The 21,172-nt window shown below is 47.9% G+C and overlaps 1 long non-coding RNA gene across 1 annotated transcript in view; it reads right to left on the bottom strand.

Annotated features, from left to right (window-relative positions):
• Window positions 1-21,172, bottom strand: part of LOC146756705 (uncharacterized) — a 378,411-nt gene that overhangs the window by 276,696 nt on the left and 80,543 nt on the right. The window lies entirely within an intron of this gene.

The raw sequence follows: 21,172 nt of genomic DNA, 5'->3' as shown, positions 1-21,172 counted from the left end.
TCCTTTATGAGATAACTTCTGGTGGCCCTTTGTGCTCTCTCCAGCTGGTACAAGCCAGGAGCCAGGTGGAAGAATATCTCCAGCGGAATCCAGACAGCAAAGCACTCATAGAGTACCTTGCGCTTCTCCATGTTGGTTAAAGCCAGTTCTCCCTCCTCATTTGTCAGAGGGAGTGCACTCTCCCAGGTCTGTCACTTCTGCCCAGTGCACCTGTAGGCTCCCTTCTGGTTATTTTTACATCCCTCGCCAAGTTCAGTTCCATCTGTGCCTCAGCCTTCCTGATCCCATGCATGTCCAGACAGCATACCTGGCCCCTTCCCAGCTACCTGTCCCTGCTTCCACTGCATACAACAAGCATGCGGGGCAGGGCCAACCAAGGAGTCCTATTAAAACTAGTGCCACCAAAAACAGCTGACGAGCCTTGGTAATTGAGACTCCTTGCTGGGAGGTACTGAGGCCCCGAATTTGCCACCAAAAATAACCTCTCCAGAGCAGTTTGCTGTTATCTGGGGGCACATGTCACAGATGTTAAGAAGACTCTACTGCCTCTGATAAAATAGAAGGCTACTACCCACTCAAGGTCTCATTCAAGTAGGGTCCCAGGAGGCTGCAAAAAAGGAAATTACAGAACATTAAAAGGGACTTTGAATCCCTTGGGAAGATGTTAAAGGGAGCAGGAACACAAGTAGTCTTCTCTGTACTGCTGACTGGGGGCTGAGAAATGAAGAGGGAGAATGGGCCAGGTAAATTACTGGCTCAGGTAATGGTGTCAGATCAAGGTTTTGGTTACTGTGATCTTGGGCAGGCCTTTGAGAGACCAGGTATGTGGACATCAGACAGAATGTGACAGAGCAGGTGGGGCAAAAGCATGCTGGGGAGCAAGCTGGTTGGATTGATTACCAGCACTTTAAACTAGATTCAGTGCAGGGAGTGGATAGTTCCTTGTGATAGAGAAGGGACAGGGAATGCTGTCATTTAAGGAAACTGCAGGGGAAATCCTCAATTTGTGAGGAGTCTTGTATTTCGATATCATATTTAGTAAAATAAGTTTTTCCTCCTTAGATTGCCGCTGTTTTTATCCCATTCCCCTTTTTCCCCCTCCTTTCTGGGCCCCGGGGAGGGGCCCACGGGGTGGCTTCCCCTGTCACGGGCATGGGTAAATCTAAGTAACCCATGACAGATTTTTTAAAGACTAGTCAAATGCAGCAGTGGGTGTGGAGAAAGAACAAAGAAATCTGTAACGGACTGTGATCAATTATTATAATTTCCATTGCCATCGGACTAGCAGCTGTGCCGAGCCCGGGACCGGACCGAGTTAGAGTTGGGCTGCCGGAGCAGTGAGGCGGAGCGTGTGAGGCCCCTTGGGGTTCGGTGCCTGCGGATATGATATCGAAATACAAGATAACACAATATAATATAATTGAGGCTAACAAATCGAACAAACAGAGAGAGAGAGAGTCCCCGAAAACAGAGAGGCCTACTGTGAACTCTATGCGACACGGCTGGAACGCTTCCCACTCTCCGAGAAGTCCGAGAGAAGGAGGAGGGCACTCCAGCCTGGGAACGAGATTATACAGCGTCCTGGTCCCGTGACTTATCATATCCCAGAGAACAACAGGGGTAACGTAGTCTTCTTCTGTGGACTGCACATTCAATAGAAGTATCCATACTTTACATGATGCTATGATGTGGAATACTGATAGCAAAATTACAAAATTACAAAACCATGACACACGGTGAACACCAACCCCGTGTGGCTGCAGTACTTGATGGAAACGACATTATTTGGGTGACCCTTGAGGGAAGCAATTTCCTGACCCGTCACCAAGTTCCACATCTTACAGCTCCGGTCTGCAGGAAGAAGAACGTGCCTGAGAGAGTTGGGCTGGGGAGTTCCTCCGTGGCGTGGAGGCACCGACTCCTTCCCAAGTGCTGCCTCCCACCACCCACAGCTCCTCTCCAGGGCAATGGAGCCAGCCTGCTCCCGCACCTGGACATCAGAAGGCAGGGACAGGGGAGCAGCCCAGAAGGAGCCATCCCTGCCATGCACCCCAATTCCCCACGCCAGCCTGGGGAGATCTATGAGAATAGCGCATAAAAAGCCAGCAGCCACCACACCTGTTCTGTCCAACAAATACCTTTTTAGGCAGTGAAAAGCAGTTCATCAGTGGCATCCAGGCAGAGCACAGGCTTGGTGTGTCCTTCTGCCACAGAGACGCACTGCAGTGGGGCTGTCCGGGCATTCTTGGTGCCACCCACTGGATTAATGATGCCCCCTGCATGGGAAAGAAAGAAGGTGGGGTAGGTATGTGGAAAGGCACAGCACTGTAAGGTCCTACAGGCATGGGAAAGCACGAGCTGCCTCACCCCCAAGCATCTTCCACTTCCTGGTAGGGCAATGGGCCCCTCCATCTGAACTCAGGCATATCTGAGCAATCATCTTCATGGAAATTTTGGCATCTCCCCACTAGCAGCCCCTGCCTAACGGCTCTGCCCAGGTGACACAGACTGTGAGACGTGATGCTCACGGCCTCTGCTCTGAGCCAGGAAACTCAGCTCATTGGACCTCAGCTCAGTTGAGGACAAACTGCAATTTCTCCATCCTGAAGCTCTGCCAGGAACGCTTCATTAGACCAATTTCATGGCAGTTCCTTCAAGCTGCCAGCCAGCCTGTGGTTGGCAATGTTTGGAAACGGAGCTGTACTCCTTTTAAAACCAACAGGATGACAGGGGGCAGCACTGGCATTTGCACCCAGCACCCTGTCCCCGATGCTGGCTCAGAGGATCCATCCTCACCAAACCTTCTTCCAAGGGATGCCCTGCAGGCACCTCATCCCTCCGGCCACAGCATCTGCCAATCACTTCCACATCAGAGTGTTCAGAACACTGAGGTCCAGCAGCCCCACTGCTGCAGTCCTGAGCTATGTGGACACCAGCAGCTCTTTCCTGCTGGCATTCCAAGCACTGCCTGGGGCTCTGAGCTGTGCTAAATCTTTTCCTATGAGTAGGCAAAACAAGGCAGGAGGCTGGAGAAGGGCAGGCCCAGGGCTGCATGAGGTCTGCATTAGTCAGGAGGGTGAAGGTAAGCTCATTAATTCGGGTTTCGAAGTCACACGCGTGCGATCTCCTTCTCAATTAGCAGCTTTGCTCACACATTCAGCAGCTCTCCTCTGACCCCTAGTGTTGCTACTGGTCTCGAAGTGACACCGAGACCAAAGGGATATCCCGGCTCCCCAGGGTGAGATGCGATCAGAGCAAACAGCTCAAGGCGACAAAGCACACACGCGCCTGGAGCCGTGTATCCAGTGGTTGCTGAGAGCAGAGCACCCATCAGCACCAGAGGTGCTCCTAAAGGGCAATGAGAAGGTTGTCCTTGCACTGGGACAAACTCAGGAGCACATTCACCCCGAGGCTGAGCTCTGCACAGCAGTGACTTGGCTTCTGGGGCAGAGAACTCTGCTCATACAGGACCCAGCACTGCAGAGATACAGCCAAGAGTGGGGAACGCCTGCACGTATTTCCCTGGAAGATGCTTGCAAGAAAAACACACTGACAGTGCCCAGTGTTGCTCAACCCAGCATTACAGTCCTGCTGGAGAGCCAGGGATGGGACAGGACATGCTGACAAGAAATGACACAGAGTGTGTGATGAGGACCTCAATCTGCTTATTATGTGGATAATGCGGAGAGGTCTGGCTGACGGAGCTTCTCACTGTGTGAGTTGGTCAGCATTAGAGAAAGCCAGCATGGAGTTCTGTGAGCTTTTGCAGGGGACGAAGAGGCGCAGAAGCTGCTACCCACCTTTGGTGCTCTTAGAAAGTTAACTGAATCGGCCAAGGAGGAGCGGGAGTTATGGCTAACCTGTTTCCTGCAGGGGTGAACCCCAGAGGTTTGAGACCAAATGAGGTTTGGCAGATGAATGTCACAGACTTCCCAGAGTTTGGGTGTTTCCGTCACTTGCATGTCACAACTGACACATGCAGTGGTTTTCTCTGGGCTGTGGCACAATCTGGACAGACCGCCATGCATTACATAAAAGCGTTGTGCATGGCCAACTCTGTCATGGGTGCACCTCGTGAGTCAAAGACTGACAATGACCCAGCATATAGAAATGCATGTTTTGGACGTTGGTGCACAGCTTGGGGCATTAAGCATATCTTCAGCATTCCCGGCAGCAGCACCTGCCAGGCTATTATGGAGTGTGCACATCAGACCTTGAAGGGGCGTCTTTGTGCGCTTAAAGAGGGGCGAGGGCTGGAGGGGCCTGAGCTGTGCCCACACGCTCTCCTCCTGCGTAAGAGAATCGGATGGGAGACCATCAGCTGACCGAATGGACACCAATAGGTCAGGTCCTGATCAGACCCGACGGAGGGCCATGGCTCCCAGACCCTATGCCACTCCTTGTCAAGGGCAGGAAACACGTCTGTGTCGGGACCCCAAGTGGGCCCTGCTGGCTGCCGGCACGTTGGGTTAAGCCGGCACCAAATGACGAGCCATCCTGAGCACCGTGAGGATCTGAACATCTCAGCACCGGTTTTCGTCAACGTCTCCTTGGTTAATGTCTCCAGTGCAGCCAGTGATTTGACATCAGCACTGGGCAGCGGCTGCTGGTAACGGCACATGAGACTGCGTTGCTCCCAATGTGCCTGAAGGTCCGAACTGGGAATCCAGCCTTCATGCCGGACTGATAGTTCGTGAGCGGGGGAGACCTTGTTCCTGGATAGTCCCCCAGTGGTGGACATTCAGAACGATTCTGCACAGCCAATATGTTTTTGTCTTCTTATTTGGTTATGGAGTGTGACATTATAATGCACACTGGACAGAACTGGATTGCCATGAAGATTCTGTACAATAGTGTTACATTGAACTTGGAGAAGTTGTAACTCCATTGTGTACTGTGCTGTTATCTTGAACTTGAATGCACCGTTCTCTACAAGTTGACTAAGTGTTGCCATACAGCATTTCACAATTGTTAGGCAGATTGCTGTTGTGTGCTTTCAGGTTTGTAGTCACTGCAGCTGCATCTCTTTGGTATGTTATTATGACAGTTTCATTGTTTTTCGCATATGTTTAATGATTGATTCATTTGCGGAATAGCCTTAAATGTGCAAATCACCTTTGGGGTAACAGGGAGTGTGCAGGGGAACCTTTACAGGGGCTGGAGATGATAAAGAGGGGGGAGATGTTGGGTATTGGGCAGGTGGTGCCTGCGTGCACCAGGGCTGGAGTCATGGAGGTCACGGGTATCTGATAGGGGCGGTCACCTGCACCATTAAATAGGGTTTGTGGCGCGGCATTAAACTGGTACTTTCGGCGTTACACACTGTGTGTTCTGGTTAGCATTTGGGCTGCTGTGCTAACAGATGTGTCTGGGGTTATCTTGTTTTAAAATGGATGGGCTCGTAAGGAGCAGAGGGATGTGAGGTATTTCTAGTCCGCTTCATGCTCCCGATTCCAGAACCCTTCCAATTGTGAGGAAACAGAAGTGCTGAGCTGTGTGCGTGTTCCATGGTGCAGAGTCCAGTGACAGTTGGTGCCCGGCGTCTGTGCAGGGCAGCACCAAGGTTGTTAGAAGCATAGGAATCTGCCAGAGAGGAATCTGATGTGAAGGTACTAAAGGTAAAAGGCAGCATTTCTATCAGTACTGGAGGAGGGAAGGGAACTTTGTCCTTAAGTGCTGTTTTTGTTCCCTTTGTCATGCAGTCAATCCAGCAACTAACTTGAGAACCCGACTTCTCCTCTCTTTAGTTTAGATTTGGGGAAATTCCCTGGGAAAAAAAAAATAAATAAATAAAAAATAAAAAAAAAATTCCTCGAAAATTCACTAGTGTCTGTGTGAGTAAAAGGTTCCAACCTTTATTGACTATCGGAAATGCTTAGCTCAGAAATGTGCAGCACTTTAATGAAAGAGTTCTGAATCACTTGAATTTGATCTTCTGTCTGGCCTGGTTGCAGGTTTTACTGCATTTGGTACCTTAAAAAATACAACAACAAAACAAATCTAAAATATCAAAATATTTGATTTTTACATCAGAAAAGAAAAAAAAAAATGAACCAACCCAAACCCTTGTTGTGGCTGAGCAGATCGTGCTGCAGCTCCATGCAGTGCTGAGTTACAGTATACAGGCACATGTGTGTGGATTTGTGTATTGATACGCACTGTCATGCTTTTGCTGTACAGGTAATAAAGACGGAGGATGGTTTTTGTGGATTCTTCAAAGGTGAAAAATCCTTGAAGACCAGAAATTCCAACTTACAGAATTTGACATAGGCAAAGTGAGGAGGAAAATTCTTCCTAACCTGTTATAATTAATTAATTCACGGATTCAGTGTTGGTTCGGCCTACAGGAGAAGTGAACTGCAAAGCTTTGAAGATCACTGTATTTGCTGAGGTTGTCCAGGTGGTTGAGCTTGAAGACCTGCAGCGGTCAGACAAATGTGTTGGGGTTACTCACTGCTGTCACTCGTGGTGTTGAAGGAGGGGCTCCATTGGAGGGCTTGCAGCCGTGCAGCCCAGGGACTCCGTGCTGAGTCAGGGTGATGTTACTAGAGTTTGACCAGTGTTGAGGAGGGCAATGTTTTGAAACAACTGCTCCTGAGAGACTGATTGAATGAAGAGAACAAAGCTGGGAAGACAGGTGGGCATTCCTCATTCTTTTCTGCTTGTCGGTGTTTTGCTTAGGGTTCCTTTTCAAAAGAAGATTTCACTGATCAAGACTGTAGAAGACTTTCAGTCCAAGGAAGCACGAGCCAGCTCTTTGAGAAGCACAGGAAGAGCTGCACAGAGATCCTCGAGTCCAGAACTGCTTCTGTGCGCTCATCCAGCATGTCAATTAAAGGAAATGATTGCTATTTCTACTTCTATTCCACTTGTAAAAAGGTCTGCTTGGGTTTTTTCCTTCATTTTTTCTTTCTTTCAGTTCTGAAGTTAAGAGGAATGGGTAGAATAAGTAGAAGTATTACTGGTCTTCAGCAAACTTCATAACTAATTGCATTGTACAATAGAGCAACTCGCTAAAAATGAGCTCAAAGCATGGCCAGTTCTCAGGCTGTACTATTTCATTTTCCTCTCTTGGTTTCCATTGGGTTACAGGGAGACAACTGTCCCTTCAGGCACTGTGAAGCCGCTTTGGGCAATGAAACCATCTGCACGCTGTGGAAGGAGGGCCACTGCTTCAGGAATGTCTGCAGGTTCAGGCACATGGAGATCACTGTGAGTGTTGGCTCCTCAGAGTTTATCACCAAACCCACTTCTCATTTCTTTAGGTGGGCTGAATGTGCTTTTGCAGATTAGGTTCATTTGCTTTGAAATGATGATGGTTCCTACGGTTAAGAACAGGGGAGGAAGCAGAGGGAAGAGAGCTCAATGGCATTGGTATATCATAGCAGAATATTCTTGTAGTTGATACCAACAGTGTTCTATCAACAGATGCTAAAGAACCACATCAATCAGACAAGCATTCTGCAAGGTGTGTTAGTTTAACCCCTTCTAAACTGGTGTCCTCACCCACAGAATGCTAGGAAAGCTCAGTGAGCCTGGTGCTCCCAGCCTGCGCACTCTTCAGAGTGGTGTTTGAGTGCTGCTTTGTGGCAGTCTGCTCTTTGTGGCACCATCTGGAGCTCAGTCTCCCTTTGCAGATCTTAGGTCCACGTTATCATCAGCTCTTCTTCCTTTCTGTCTTCAGAAAAAACGCAGCATGATTTCCTGCTACTGGGAGAACCAGCCAGGAGGCTGCCAGAAATCCAACTGTGCCTTCCATCACACCAAGGGACGTTACCTCAATGGGGTTTTCTTTCCACCAAGCCAAAGTGAGTTTGTCTTTTTTAGGTACGAAAGATTAACTCTATTACTCACAGGTGGGTATAGTGTCATAAAGAATGCCAGGTAACGTTCACTTGTGAGCTGATAGATAGGTTCAGAGCTGAACTTTGTGCGCTTCTGATACCTCAGTTTATCTTGCATGCTCAGCTTCTCTCTGCTCCTGTGGCCTTTGCCTTGCAGGTTGTTCTCCTGCATTTAAGCTTTTTCTGGGTGTCAGGGAGATGAATGTTGTGTAGGGGGGGATTTCTTTGTTCACAGAGAAGCCATTTGGATGGGCAAGTGGAGACAGCATTTATCTGTGTGGGTTTTCAGCCTTGCCTGCCATCTTTGTGCAGTGGATAATCTGATTGAATTCCTACCGCATAACTGAAGAGACTGATTTTTTCTTTGCTTGTACAGACCAGCTTTCTAAGGAGGGAGAAGAAACAAAAACACCTGTCCAGCAACCAGCTGAAGAAAACCATCATGGATTGCAGATAATTTCCACTACAAAATCTGATGCTGATACAAAACAAGGTATTCCAGGATTAATCAGAAGCACTTGCCAATTAACTCCAAAGCAATTCATTGTACAAACACAACAGAACATAGGGTTGCTGAATGGAATCAGCTATTTCCATGATCTTGTTCCTACCTTGTAACTTCATGTGCCTTTCAGATTAGGAAGGTAAACTCCTTTGTTTACATCATTAGAGCAAGACGAGGCCACAGCATGGAGTTTAAGTGCCTGTATGTGCATCTTTTCAACCAGTGGTGAAAGCCACATTTGCTGATAGAGGAATCTAATGTCATATGGATGGGATAAAGTAAGGGATAAAGCCTACTTTTAATATCCAGAAGGATGAAAGGAGGGCAGCAGACAGACATCAGGTCCATGGTGCTCTTAGCTGTGGGGAGAGCTGACAGGGTTTGTTCTGCATGCTTCTGAGCAGGAGGCAGTTTGCAGAGCTGTGGTCCTCAGCGTGTGCCTCTGTCCCTCGGTCTCATTTACTGCTCTGTGTTCCCAGATGACAGTTTGAATGCTGGAATAAAAACACTTGGATCAGAAGGACCTTCAGGAGCTCCTGCTCATCGGCTCAAATCTCAGATTGTTCGTGTGCCTAAGAAGGAGAATGTGCGGACACTGGTCAGCACTGTGATGCTGCCTGCAAAGCAGGGTAATGATGAGTACCTTTGCTTCCATTTGGTGGCTCCTAAGTGGAATGGATAAATTACAATTGGGACTTACCCTGAGTGCATTACAGTTGCAATATTATTTTCTGTCAGGGCTGTCAAAGTGGTGTCTTTTGGTTGTATTTGTTTTGGGTGGGAAATGGGCTCACAAGACAGTAATTCTGTTGGTTTCTGTCAAATAAGCACTTTGTTTTTCTTTGTTTTAGGGGAGGTGCCTGTGATTCAACCGAATACTGCTGATAAACCTGGAAAACGGAAATCCTCTGTAGGTAAGGGCTGCTTGTGAGCTGCTGTTTGGCTGCCTCCACGTAAATGGGAGGGCACTGCTGAAGCAGGAGGGAGGAAAGTGTGTCGTGGGTCTGTGATGACTCCAAGTGGCACACAAGTGTAGCAGCTGAAAGGTGAATTTGAGAACATACACTTGGAGAAACCAAAGTTTGTGGTTGACTTGTAAAAATCTTTCTCCAAAGGAATTATCTTAGGAATGTTGTTGTTTTCTCTCTGTAGCTGATGTCAGTGGCCTTCCGCTGAAGCGCAGCCTCGTAGAAAGGCTGGGGAAGAAGATCGAGGTTGACAGAGCACCAAGGAGAGGTAAATGGTCATCGGTGTTTGCTGCACAGATTCTCTAGGCTTTCTGCTTATTCTTTCTCAGGAGCGTTGTTGTTGGGAACACGTATATTCTGTAATATTATGACAAATCTGGAAACTTGAGCTCTCGTTGTAATTTCTTGTAATCCTTATGCTTCTCCTTTCTTGATGATGACAGAGAAGGGTGCCAAGCCAGCAGGGGAGATCTGGAAGAAGAGACGACTGGAAGAAGAGAAGCAAAAAGTAGAAGAGGTTCTTACTGAGAAGAGATCTAAGGATAAGCGCAAGAAGAAGAGAATTTTCCCTCCACCTGAGCCTGGTAACGTGAAACTGGAAGAGCCACCGCGTAAAATCAAGCGATTGGAAGAAATGCATATTAAAAGCTTGGAAGAAATCAAGCAGGAGAAAGCCCTGCGGATGCAGCAGATCGCAAAGCCAGCAGGTAACGAGGTGCTTCACTGTCTGCTCTGCTGAAGTGCTTCCCCTGTCAAGCAAATGGAGTTTGCTTAGAATTGCCTGGGCTGTTTCTTACCAAATGCAAATGCAGGAAGTGCCAGGATGTCCATCCATGTGTTTTTCCATTGAATCCATGGTGTCTGCCTGCTTCATTCTGGAAAATTCATTCGCTGTAAGGTTTTGTAATTCAGTTTCTCCTGTACTTTCTTTCTGCCATGTTTTTGGTGTGGCATGTTCTGTGTGTTGACGCCAAGGTTATCTTCATCTTTGGCGTGTTGCTTGTTTTAATATGTAAATGTGTTTGTAAAGCCAGGATTGAGTCCTTAACATGGGGGCCAACCTCTGTCAGAAAGGTCAGGGGGGTGAGTTATTCATTGGGCAGGTGAGAGAGGCTTTGTGAAGAGACAGCATGTGAAGGAGGGAAGAGCTTGGATACTGTATGGACTGCGAGATGTCGCCTCTCTCGTGTTCTTTGTTATTGAATGTGAGGAAATAAGCACATGGAGGAAACACTGGCACTCAGGTTTCTTTCTATGCTTGCTGTTGACCAAGTGATTTTCTATTTCCTTGTTTTAAAGCACCTGGAAGAGAAGAGGAAAAGACTGTGGAATGGAGCAGGGCTGCTCCCAAAGCTGTCTCTGCACCCGCAGAGGTGAGTCCCTTCTGTAGATGGACACAGTGACACAATTTCTTCACATGTTCTTGTGTCTCACTGCTCACCATGTGCCACCATCATGAGTGCATTCCTACCTTCCTGCCTTTGGTGAAGAGCTGCAGCCATGTTTCACAATCCTGATACTTTCAATGGCTTTCCCAGACAGCTTTGCACTCCTCAAACTCAGAATTGATCTGATTGTATCTGGCAGTGAGGCAGTAACCCTGCTGGCACCAGGTACAACTTGTGAGGTTAACGTGGGAGCACTGGATACAAAAAGGTCACGATGGCTTCGTGTTCAATGAAATCAGACTGTGGGTGGATGTTGTGTAGGGGAACAGGAATGACTTTCTGTTGCTCAAATAGAATGTGGTGTGTAACAGCTCTAGCACTGTACTGATTTATACGAGCACTGAAGAAGAGGAGCCTCCAGCTAAAAAAGCAGCTTTGGTAAGGAGGGGAAGAAGTGTCAGTGCTGTCCTGGTCAGGCTGATACTGAGATACAACTGCTGCAGAAAGTGTGGAGAACTGAAATGTTCTGCAGGTTTCCTTTCAAAGCAGTCGCTTTGTGCAGGATGCTGGATGAATGGCAGTGTGCGCACAATGCTCTGCAGCCCTGTGATTCCTTTGTGGTGTGAAGGAATTTGTCCATTAATGCTGCATTGTTAAAAAGACCTGAGGTGCTCTGCAGCCTTCACGTGGTTGTTAACATCCTTCAGGAGCCCCTTAGCCCCCGTGTTGGGTTCAGGATCAGCAGTGCTGAAGGAGAAGCACTGCAGAGGAAGGATCTCCTGAGCAATCTTTGTCTTTCTTTGACTTTGTCTTCCTTTCTTTGACTTTGTCTTCCTTCTTCCCAGACTGCTGCTCCAGCCCTGCCGGAGGTCAGCCTGCTCACCAAGGCTGTAGAAGATGACACTGAAAAGTTCATCTCGGAAATCTCAGGAGGGGAAATGGAAGCAGAAATTGACTTGGACCTGGAGAAGGATGAGGATGATTTCCTTCGTGAACTTTCTGAGATGACTGACTGTTGAACTGCGTAGTAGTTATTATAGTATGTTAAAAAAAAAACAAAAAACACAAACAAACAAACAAAAAACCAAAAAAACAACAAAACAACAACAACAACAACAAAAACCTTTAATTTAATAAAAACCTTTTCTTTTTGGTTGGATACCCCAGGGTGATACTTTACTAAAGGAGGCTTCACAATAATGAGTCTTAAAGCACAGCTGAAATGGTAAAAGATTGGCAGACTGCATTCCATTGTCCTGAGATTTCCTGCTGGTCAGAGTTGAGGCCCTGTGCATCCATTCCCTGATCCTGGTTGGCTCCTTTCAGCAGCAAGAGGACAAAGCAGTTCTGTGACAGCCCAGAAGGACGTCCATCTGTGTGCTGCAGTGCCTGGCAATTGATCTCCTGATTCAGTGACGCTCTGAAGGCTTCAACCTCAAGCTCCTTCCTTCCTCCTCCCTTGGCCATGCTCAGCGTTGGGTGCAGCTGGAAGCTTCTTCGGTGCTCCCATTTCTCGGGCAGTCCCCATGTCTAGCCTGGAGTTCTGCCAGCTCTTGAGTATTTTTGGTGTATGCTTTTGTTTATGACTTGAATCCTTTAAGGCAACTTAATGACAATGTGGGGGTGGGAGGGAGCAGAATTATTCTTTTGTTTTGGACCAAATGTGCCACCAAGGCGGGGGGTGCTTCCTGCCTTCCAGTTATCAGCAGTGATGCAGCAGCAGTGTGAGAAGCGGGAGCTGCACGCCACTGCTGCGTTATTCCCTCCTTTCCCTTTTTCTGGATTTCCAGTGCTGTTTGCTGGCAGAGCTTGATGCTGTGCTGATGATTTCTGGAAGCCAACACGTGTGCGCTTTGCTTGTCTCAGTTCAGAGTGCAGCCATCTCAGCCCTGCTGTGGGCACAGTGCAGCCCTGGCCCTGCTGGAGGACGTCGTGGTGACTCTGTGCTTCAGCAGGGTATTGAGTGGTTTTCTGCTGCCTCTGGGTGGGACTGTGCCCATGTCGTGTCTGCCACTGTTACTGTAAATATTTTATCCTTTCCTTTTGTATTTGCCTTCTATTTAAGATATTGTATGAACGTAGTCAGGCTCCTCTGTTTATGCTGGCAGCTCTCAGCTGTGTTTTTAAATAAACCTGGCACAGGACAGCAGTGCTGTACGTCTGCCTGCAGCTCTTGGAGGGAGCAGGAGGGGAGCCAGGAGTGCTGCTCCAACAACATCCTGGTGCTGCTGCCACCAGGGTTACTGCTGTGCTGCTGTTATGAGCTCCATGGAAGAGATGAGCTCCAGCACTGCCTCCTCACACTTATTTGGTTCTGAAGCCTTCAGTTGCTATTGGCCGTGGCACATTCCATGCAGTGTGAATCTCTCTAACAGACATAACTGTATCAGTGGAATTGTGGGGGCTGGGAGGGAGGACACAGTACTGCTGAGAGCAGGGCCAGGCAGCCCAGCATGCTCAGCACCACAGCCAGGTGAGGCTGGCAGTTCAGTTACAGGTGTGTGTGCAGCTGGTCACCACTCAGCCTCCCCCATTGCAGCTCCCCGTGTCCCACAGTTCCCCCATCCCCGTTCTCCCGCTGTCCCATTGTCACCCTGCCACACCACTGCTGTGTGCACTAAACCTTTATTGCCCCCCGAAGAGGTCCTCATTGTACACCACCTGCGCCCGCTTGTCGTGGTGTGAGCCCTTGGCACTGTTCTTTACGGCTGTTGGGGCACAGGATGGGGGCAGGGACTCAGCACTGCTGGCACCCCCACACCGTCCCTGTGCCCCCCCAGTGCCCCCCAGCTCACCCAGGGATCCCCAGAGCCTGGTCAGCTGATTCCATCTTCTTGTAGGTGACAAAGGCACAGCTGTGGGGGGGTGAGGTCAGCACAGCTTCCACCCCATTCAGCACCACCCCACAACAGATGCACCCATACATCACTGACTCACCCACAGCTTTGCCCACGCCCCCTGCCCCTCTGCCCATCCTGCTCTCGCCTCCCCCGCTCCTCAGGCTCCGGCTCCTGCTCCCAGTCCAAGCGGCTGTCGCGCTCTCCCCTCTCAGGGGGGGTCCCCACGTCCCCCACCAGCTTCAGGGTCCCGCAGGTGCTTGCTGGTGCAGACGAAGCTGGTTTGAAAAAAATGCGGGGGCAGAGGGGGGGTGAGCAAAATAAACACAGAGTGAGGGCACAAATATGGGGGAGAGAACAAAATAAAGGGATAGGAACCACAAATAATGAGGTGGGGGCAATAAATAACTGGGGGGGGGGGGGATGGCACTCACCTCTCATTGGGGTACCATCCCGTTCTCTGCCATCCACAATGTTGTGGGAAGCTGTGGAGGAACTGCTCAAATGTATTCTCTCTAAGAGAGGGGAGCAGGTATCTCCTAAATGCATATCCGAGCTGGTAAAATGGGCTCATATGAATGGACACCTTCAGGAGGTGGCACTGATGTTCACTGTAGCCGAATGTCGAGAAATAGTCGACTATATGTAGGACTTTGTTATCTCCAAAAATAAGGAATACAAAATAAATACACTGAAGAATATGCAATCCGAGCGGCAGATTGCTGCTGCTGTGGTACAAGCTCTATCCGGACCTAGTGCTCAGTCAAGGTCAGAGCTTGACTCCCTGTTACCAGGAGGTTCGTACTCTGTTTGCTCATCAGCCTCACAAGTCAGGGCTGCCGCAGAAGCCCCGAATAATCCCCCGTCCTCCACCTCTTCAACGTCTCTGGCAGATCCGGTTTTGGCTGGTGAGGAAGGTGCGGTGGGGGGGGGGCTGAGGGGTGTGCAGAGCAGCAAGAAGCTCCTGAGAGTGAAAGCGACTCGGATAATGGTGGGAATGAGAAAGCGTTGGAGGAACATAATAAAACATTAACTGAGGAGCTGCAGGACTTAGAACTGCGTATGAAGGAGGCATCAGTCTCTTTGAGCGTTTCACCGATGTCTTTACAGCCCCTGTCTATGCGATTCCCCCCCACACGTAGCGATCCTCCACCTTTGCGTTGGTCTGGAGTCATTAGAGACATGATATTGGAGGGACCGTGTCAAGCTGTGTTTCAGCTCGCTTGCCCGCTGATAGACGATCAGCAGGGAGCTGCTCGGTGGGAAGTGCATCATTGGAAATTGTTACAGCAGGCTGGTAAGACTGTGACTGACTATGGGATACGATCTGAAGCTTCTAAGCAAATCATTCAATGGATTTTCACTGAGGATACTCATATGACACTAGACACTTCTAATCTTGTGCGGTTGTTACTAACACCACCAGAATACGTTGTTGGTCTCATCTCAAGGCAGAAAATAGCATCCAGCCTTTATAATAACTGTGTTTGTGTGTTTCTTTCCTAGTGGAATTGCTTTGTAACTTGCGGTGTTATAAATAATATTAGTAATGGTTTGACATAGTGTGTGATTTTCTGTTACCAATGCAGTCTCAAGAATTAGAATTTTAGGCATTATCCATAGATCAAATGTGTGTTAAAGAAAGGATTTGATGTAATCAGTGCTGTAATCTATGGGAATAGCTCTTTTAGTATGTTAGTACTGCTCACTCATGATGTTATTAGCCTATTAATTAGCTTTTCTTAATTTGCAAAGACAAAACCTGGAAAGGAATCCCAGGCAAAGGGATGACCCTGTATCGTAGAATGGATACGTCTCTTACACCCAACTAATTGGGATTTTAAAAATATGACCATGCATCACTTGAGACAAAAGTGCATACTAATAGAACTAAATTTGATAGTTTATTCTGTTTTCCAGGCAGCTGTTCCACTTGGGCTCTGTATCACGCACTGGCCATGCAGATATGGTGTACAACTGGAAGAAATCCTTCAGACCCTGAATGCAGGAGAGAGTCTGTGATGGGTGAGAGAGGAAAGGTGCACTTTGAAGCAGGGAAGGCCCTGCTGGCACAGCCTGTCGCAACCACCACCAACACGGTTTGCTGTTTCTCAAGGGTCAATAAGTAATAATGCCCCTAGTGATACTCCAGCAGATTACACCAGCAGCTCTTTCCTGCTGGCATTCCAAGCGCTGCCTGGGGCTCTGAGCTATGCTAAATCTTTTCCTATGAGTAGGCAAAACAAGGCAGGAGGCTGGAGAAGGGCAGGCCCAGGGCTGCATGAGGTCTGCATTAGTCAGGAGGGTGAAGGTAAGCTCATTAATTCGGGTTTCGAAGTCACACGCGTGCGATCTCCTTCTCAATTAGCAGCTTTGCTCACACATTCAGCAGCTCTCCTCTGACCCCTAGTGTTGCTACTGGTCTCGAAGTGACACCGAGACCAAAGGGAAATCCCGGCTCCCCAGGGTGAGATGCGATCAGAGCAAACAGCTCAAGGCGACAAAGCACACACGCGCCTGGAGCCGTGTATCCAGTGGTTGCTGAGAGCAGAGCACCCATCAGCACCAGAGGTGCTCCTAAAGGGCAATGAGAAGGTTGTCCTTGCACTGGGACAAACTCAGGAGCACATTCAGCCCGAGGCTGAGCTCTGCACAGCAGTGACTTGGCTTCTGGGGCAGAGAACTCTGCTCATACAGGACCCAGCACTGCAGAGATACAGCCAAGAGTGGGGAACGCCTGCACGTATTTCCCTGGAAGATGCTTGCAAGAAAAACACACTGACAGTGCCCAGTGTTGCTCACCCCAGCATTACAGTCCTGCTGGAGAGCCAGGGATGGGACAGGACATGCTGACAAGAAATGACACAGAGTGTGTGATGAGGACCTCAATCTGCTTATTATGTGGATAATGCGGAGAGGTCTGGCTGACAGAGCTTCTCACTGTGTGAGTCGGTCAGCATTAGAGAAAGCCAGCATGGAGTTCTGTGAGCTTTTGCAGGGGACAAAGAGGCGCAGAAGCTGCTACCCACCTTTGGTGCTCTTAGAAAGTTAACTGAGAGAATTGGAAGGGAGACCATCAGCTGACCAAATGGACACCAATAGGTCAGGTCCTGATCAGACCCGACGGAGGGCCATGGCTCCCAGACCCTATGCCACTCCTTGTCAAGGGCAGGAAACACGTCTGTGTCGGGACCCCAAGTGGGTCCTGCTGGCTGCCGGCACCTTGGGTTAAGCCGGCACCAAATGACGAGCCATCCTGTGCAACGTGAGGATCCGAACATCTCAGCACCGGTTTTGGTCAACAACTCCTTGGTTAATGTCTCCAGTGCAGCCAGTGATTTGACATCATCACTGGGCAGCAGCTGCTGGTAACGGCACATGAGACTGCGTTGCTCCCAATGTGCCTTAAGGTCCGAACTGGGAATCCAGCCTTCATGCCGGACTGATAGTTCGTGAGCGGGGGAGACCTTGTTCCTGGATAGTCCCCCAGTGGTGGACATTCAGAATGATTCTGCACAGCCAATATGTTTATGTCTTCTTATTTGGTTATGGAGTGTGACATTATAATGCACACTGGACAGAACTGGATTGCCATGAAGATTCTGTACAATAGTGTTACATTGAACTTGGAGAAGTTGTAACTCCATTGTGTACTGTGCTGTTATCTTGAACTTGAATGCACCGTTCTCTACAAGTTGACTAAGTGTTGCCATACAGCATTTCACAATTGTTAGGCAGATTGCTGTTGTGTGCTTTCAGGTTTGTAGTCACTGCAGCTGCATCTCTTTGGTATGTTATTATGACAGTTTCATTGTTTTTCGCATATGTTTAATGATTGATTCATTTGCGGAATAGCCTTAAATGTGCAAATCACCTTTGGGGTAACAGGGAGTATGCAGGGGAACCTTTACAGGGGCTGCAGATAATAAAGAGGGGGGAGATGTTGGGTATTGGGCAGGTGGTGCCTGCATGCACCAGCAGTGGAGTCATGGAGGTCATGGGTATCTGATAGGGGTGGTCACCTGTACCACTATATAGGTTTGTGGCGCGGCATTAAACTGGTACTTTCAGCGTTACACACTGTGTGTTCTGGTTAGCATTTGGGCTGCTGTGCTAACAGATGTGTCTGGGGTTATCTTGTTTTAAAATGGAAGGGCTCGTAAGGAGCAGAGGGATGTGAGGTATTTCTAGTCCGCTTCATGCTCCCGATTCCAGAACCCTTCCAATTGTGAGGAAACAGAAGTGCTGAGCTGTGTGCGTGTTCCATGGTGCAGAGTCCAGTGACAGTTGGTGCCCGGCGTCTGTGCAGGGCAGCACCAAGGTTGTTAGAAGCATAGGAATCTGCCAGAGAGGAATCTGATGTGAAGGTACTAAAGGTAAAAGGCAGCATTTCTATCAGTACTGGAGGAGGGTAGGAAACTTTGTCCTTAAGTGCTGTTTTTGTTCCCTTTGTCATGCAGTCAATCCAGCAACTAACTTGAGAACCCGACTTCTCCTCTCTTTAGTTTAGATTTGGGGAAATTCCCTGGGAAAAAAAAAAAAAAAAAAAAAAAAAATAAAATTCCTCGAAAATTCACTAGTGTCTGTGTGAGTAAAAGGTTCCAACTTTTATTGACTATCGGAAATGCTTAGCTCAGAAATGTGCAGCACTTTAATGAAAGAGTTCTGAATCACTTGAATTTGATCTTCTGTCTGGCCTGGTTGCAGGTTTTACTGCATTTGGTACCTTAAAAAAAAAAGCAACAAAACAAATCTAAAATACCAAAATATTTGATTTTTACATCAGAAAAGAAAAAAAAAAAAATGAACCAACCCAAACCCTTGTTGTGGCTGAGCAGATCGTGCTGCAGCTCCATGCAGTGCTGAGTTACAGTATACAGGCACATGTGTGTGGATTTGAGTATTGATACGCACTGTCATGCTTTTGCTGTACAGGTAATAAAGACGGAGGATGGTTTTTGTGGATTCTGCAAAGGTGAAGAATCCTTGAAGACCAGAAATTCCAACTTACAGAATTTGACATAGGCAAAGTGAGGAGGAAAATTCTTCCTAACCTGTTATAATTAATTAATTCACGGATTCAGTGTTGGTTCGGCCTACAGGAGAAGTGAACTGCAAAGCTTTGAAGATCACTGTATTTGCTGAGGTTGTCCAGGTGGTTGAGCTTGAAGACCTGCAGCGGTCAGACAAATGTGTTGGGGTTACTCACTGCTGTCACTCGTGGTGTTGAAGGAGGGGCTCCATTGGAGGGCTTGCAGCCGTGCAGCCCAGGGACTCCGTGCTGAGTCAGGGTGATGTTACTAGAGTTTGACCAGTGTTGAGGAGGGCAATGTTTTGAAACAACTGCTCCTGAGAGACTGATTGAATGAAGAGAACAAAGCTGGGAAGACGGGTGGGCATTCCTCATTCTTTTCTGCTTTTTGGTGTTTTGCTTAGGGTTCCTTTTCAAAAGAAGATTTCACTGATCAAGACTGTAGAAGACTTTCAGTCCAAGGAAGCACGAGCCAGCTCTTTGAGAAGCACAGGAAGAGCTGCACAGAGATCCCCGAGACCAGAACTGCTTCTGTGCGCTCGTCCAGCATGTCGATTAAAGGAAATGATTGCTATTTCTACTTCTATTCCACTTGTAAAAAGGTCTGCTTGGGTTTTTTCCTTCATTTTTTCTTTCTTTCAGTTCTGAAGTTAAGAGGAATGGGTAGAATAAGTAGAAGTATTACTGGTCTTCAGCAAACTTCATAACTAATTGCATTGTACAATAGAGCAACTCGCTAAAAATGAGCTGAAAGCATGGCCAGTTCTCAGGCTGTACTATTTCATTTTCCTCTCTTGGTTTCCATTGGGTTACAGGGAGACAACTGTCCCTTCAGGCACTGTGAAGCCGCTTTGGGCAATGAAACCATCTGCACGCTGTGGAAGGAGGGCCGCTGCTTCAGGAATGTCTGCAGGTTCAGGCACATGGAGATCAGTGTGAGTGTTGGCTCCTCAGAGTTTATCACCAAACCCACTTCTCATTTCTTTAGGTGGGCTGAATGTGCTTTTGCAGATTAGGTTCATTTGCTTTGAAATGATGATGGTTCCTACGGTTAAGAATAGGGGAGGAAGCAGAGGGAAGAGAGCTCAATGGCATTGGTATATCATAGCAGAATATTCTTGTAGTTGATACCAACAGTGTTCTATCAACAGATACTAAAGAACCACATCAATCAGACAAGCATTCTGCAAGGTGTGTTAGTTTAACCCCTTCTAAACTGGTGTCCTCACCCACAGAATGCTAGGAAAGCTCAGTGAGCCTGGTGCTCCCAGCCTGCGCACTCTTCAGAGTGGTGTTTGAGTGCTGCTTTGTGGCAGTCTGCTCACTGGCACCATCTGGAGCTCAGTCTCCCTTTGCAGATCTTAGGTCCACGTTACCATCAGCTCTTCTTCCTTTCTGTCTTCCGAAAAAACGCAGCATGATTTCCTGCTACTGGGAGAACCAGCCAGGAGGCTGCCAGAAATCCAACTGTGCCTTCCATCACACCAAGGGACGTTACCTCAATGGGGTTTTCTTTCCACCAAGCCAAAGTGAGTTTGTCTTTTTTAGGTACGAAAGATTAACTCTATTACTCACAGGTGGGTATAGTGTCATAAAGAATGCCAGGTAACGTTCACTTGTGAGCTGATAGATAGGTTCAGAGCTGAACTTTGTGCGCTTCTGATACCTCAGTTTTATCTTGCATGCTCAGCTTCTCTCTGCTCCTGTGGCCTTTGCCTTGCAGGTTGTTCTCCTGCATTTAAGCTTTTTCTGGGTGTCAGGGAGATGAATGTTGTGTAGGGGGGGATTTCTTTGTTCACAGAGAAGCCATTTGGATGGGCAAGTGGAGACTCAGCATTTATCTGTGTGGGTTTTCAGCCTTGCCTGCCATCTTTGTGCAGTGGATAATCTGATTGAATTCCTACCGCATAACTGAAGAGACTGATTTTTTCTTTGCTTGTACAGACCAGCTTTCTAAGGAGGGAGAAGAAACAAAAACACCTGTCCAGCAACCAGCTGAAGAAAACCATCTTGTATTGCAGATAATTTCCACTACAAAATCTGATGCTGATACAAAACAAGGTATTCCAGGATTAATCAGAAGCACTTGCCAATTAACTCCAAAGCAATTCATTGTACAAACACAACAGAACATAGGGTTGCTGAATGGAATCAGCTATTTCCATGATCTTGTTCCTACCTTGTAACTTCATGTGCCTTTCAGATTAGGAAGGTAAACTCCTTTGTTTACATCATTAGAGCAAGACGAGGCCACAGCATGGAGTTTAAGTGCCTGTATGTGCATCTTTTCAACCAGTGGTGAAAGCCACATTTGCTGATAGAGGAATCTAATGTCATATGGATGGGATAAAGTAAGGGATAAAGCCTACTTTTAATATCCAGAAGGTTGAAAGGAGAGCAGCAGACAGACATCAGGTCCATGGTGCTCTTAGCTGTGGGGAGAGCTGACAGGGTTTGTTCTGCATGCTTCTGAGCAGGAGGCAGTTTGCAGAGCTGTGGTCCTCAGCATGTGCCTCTGTCCCTCAGTCTCATTTACTGCTCTGTGTTCCCAGATGACAGTTTGAATGCTGGAATAAAAACACTTGGATCAGAAGGACC

Source organism: Coturnix japonica, chromosome 26 (assembly GCF_054131305.1).
Source record: "Coturnix japonica strain WE chromosome 26, WE-NBRP24, whole genome shotgun sequence".
NCBI classification, from domain to species: Eukaryota; Metazoa; Chordata; class Aves; order Galliformes; family Phasianidae; genus Coturnix; species Coturnix japonica.
Note: the sequence above shows the minus strand (reverse complement) of the source record. Positions and strands in the feature narration are given on the sequence as shown.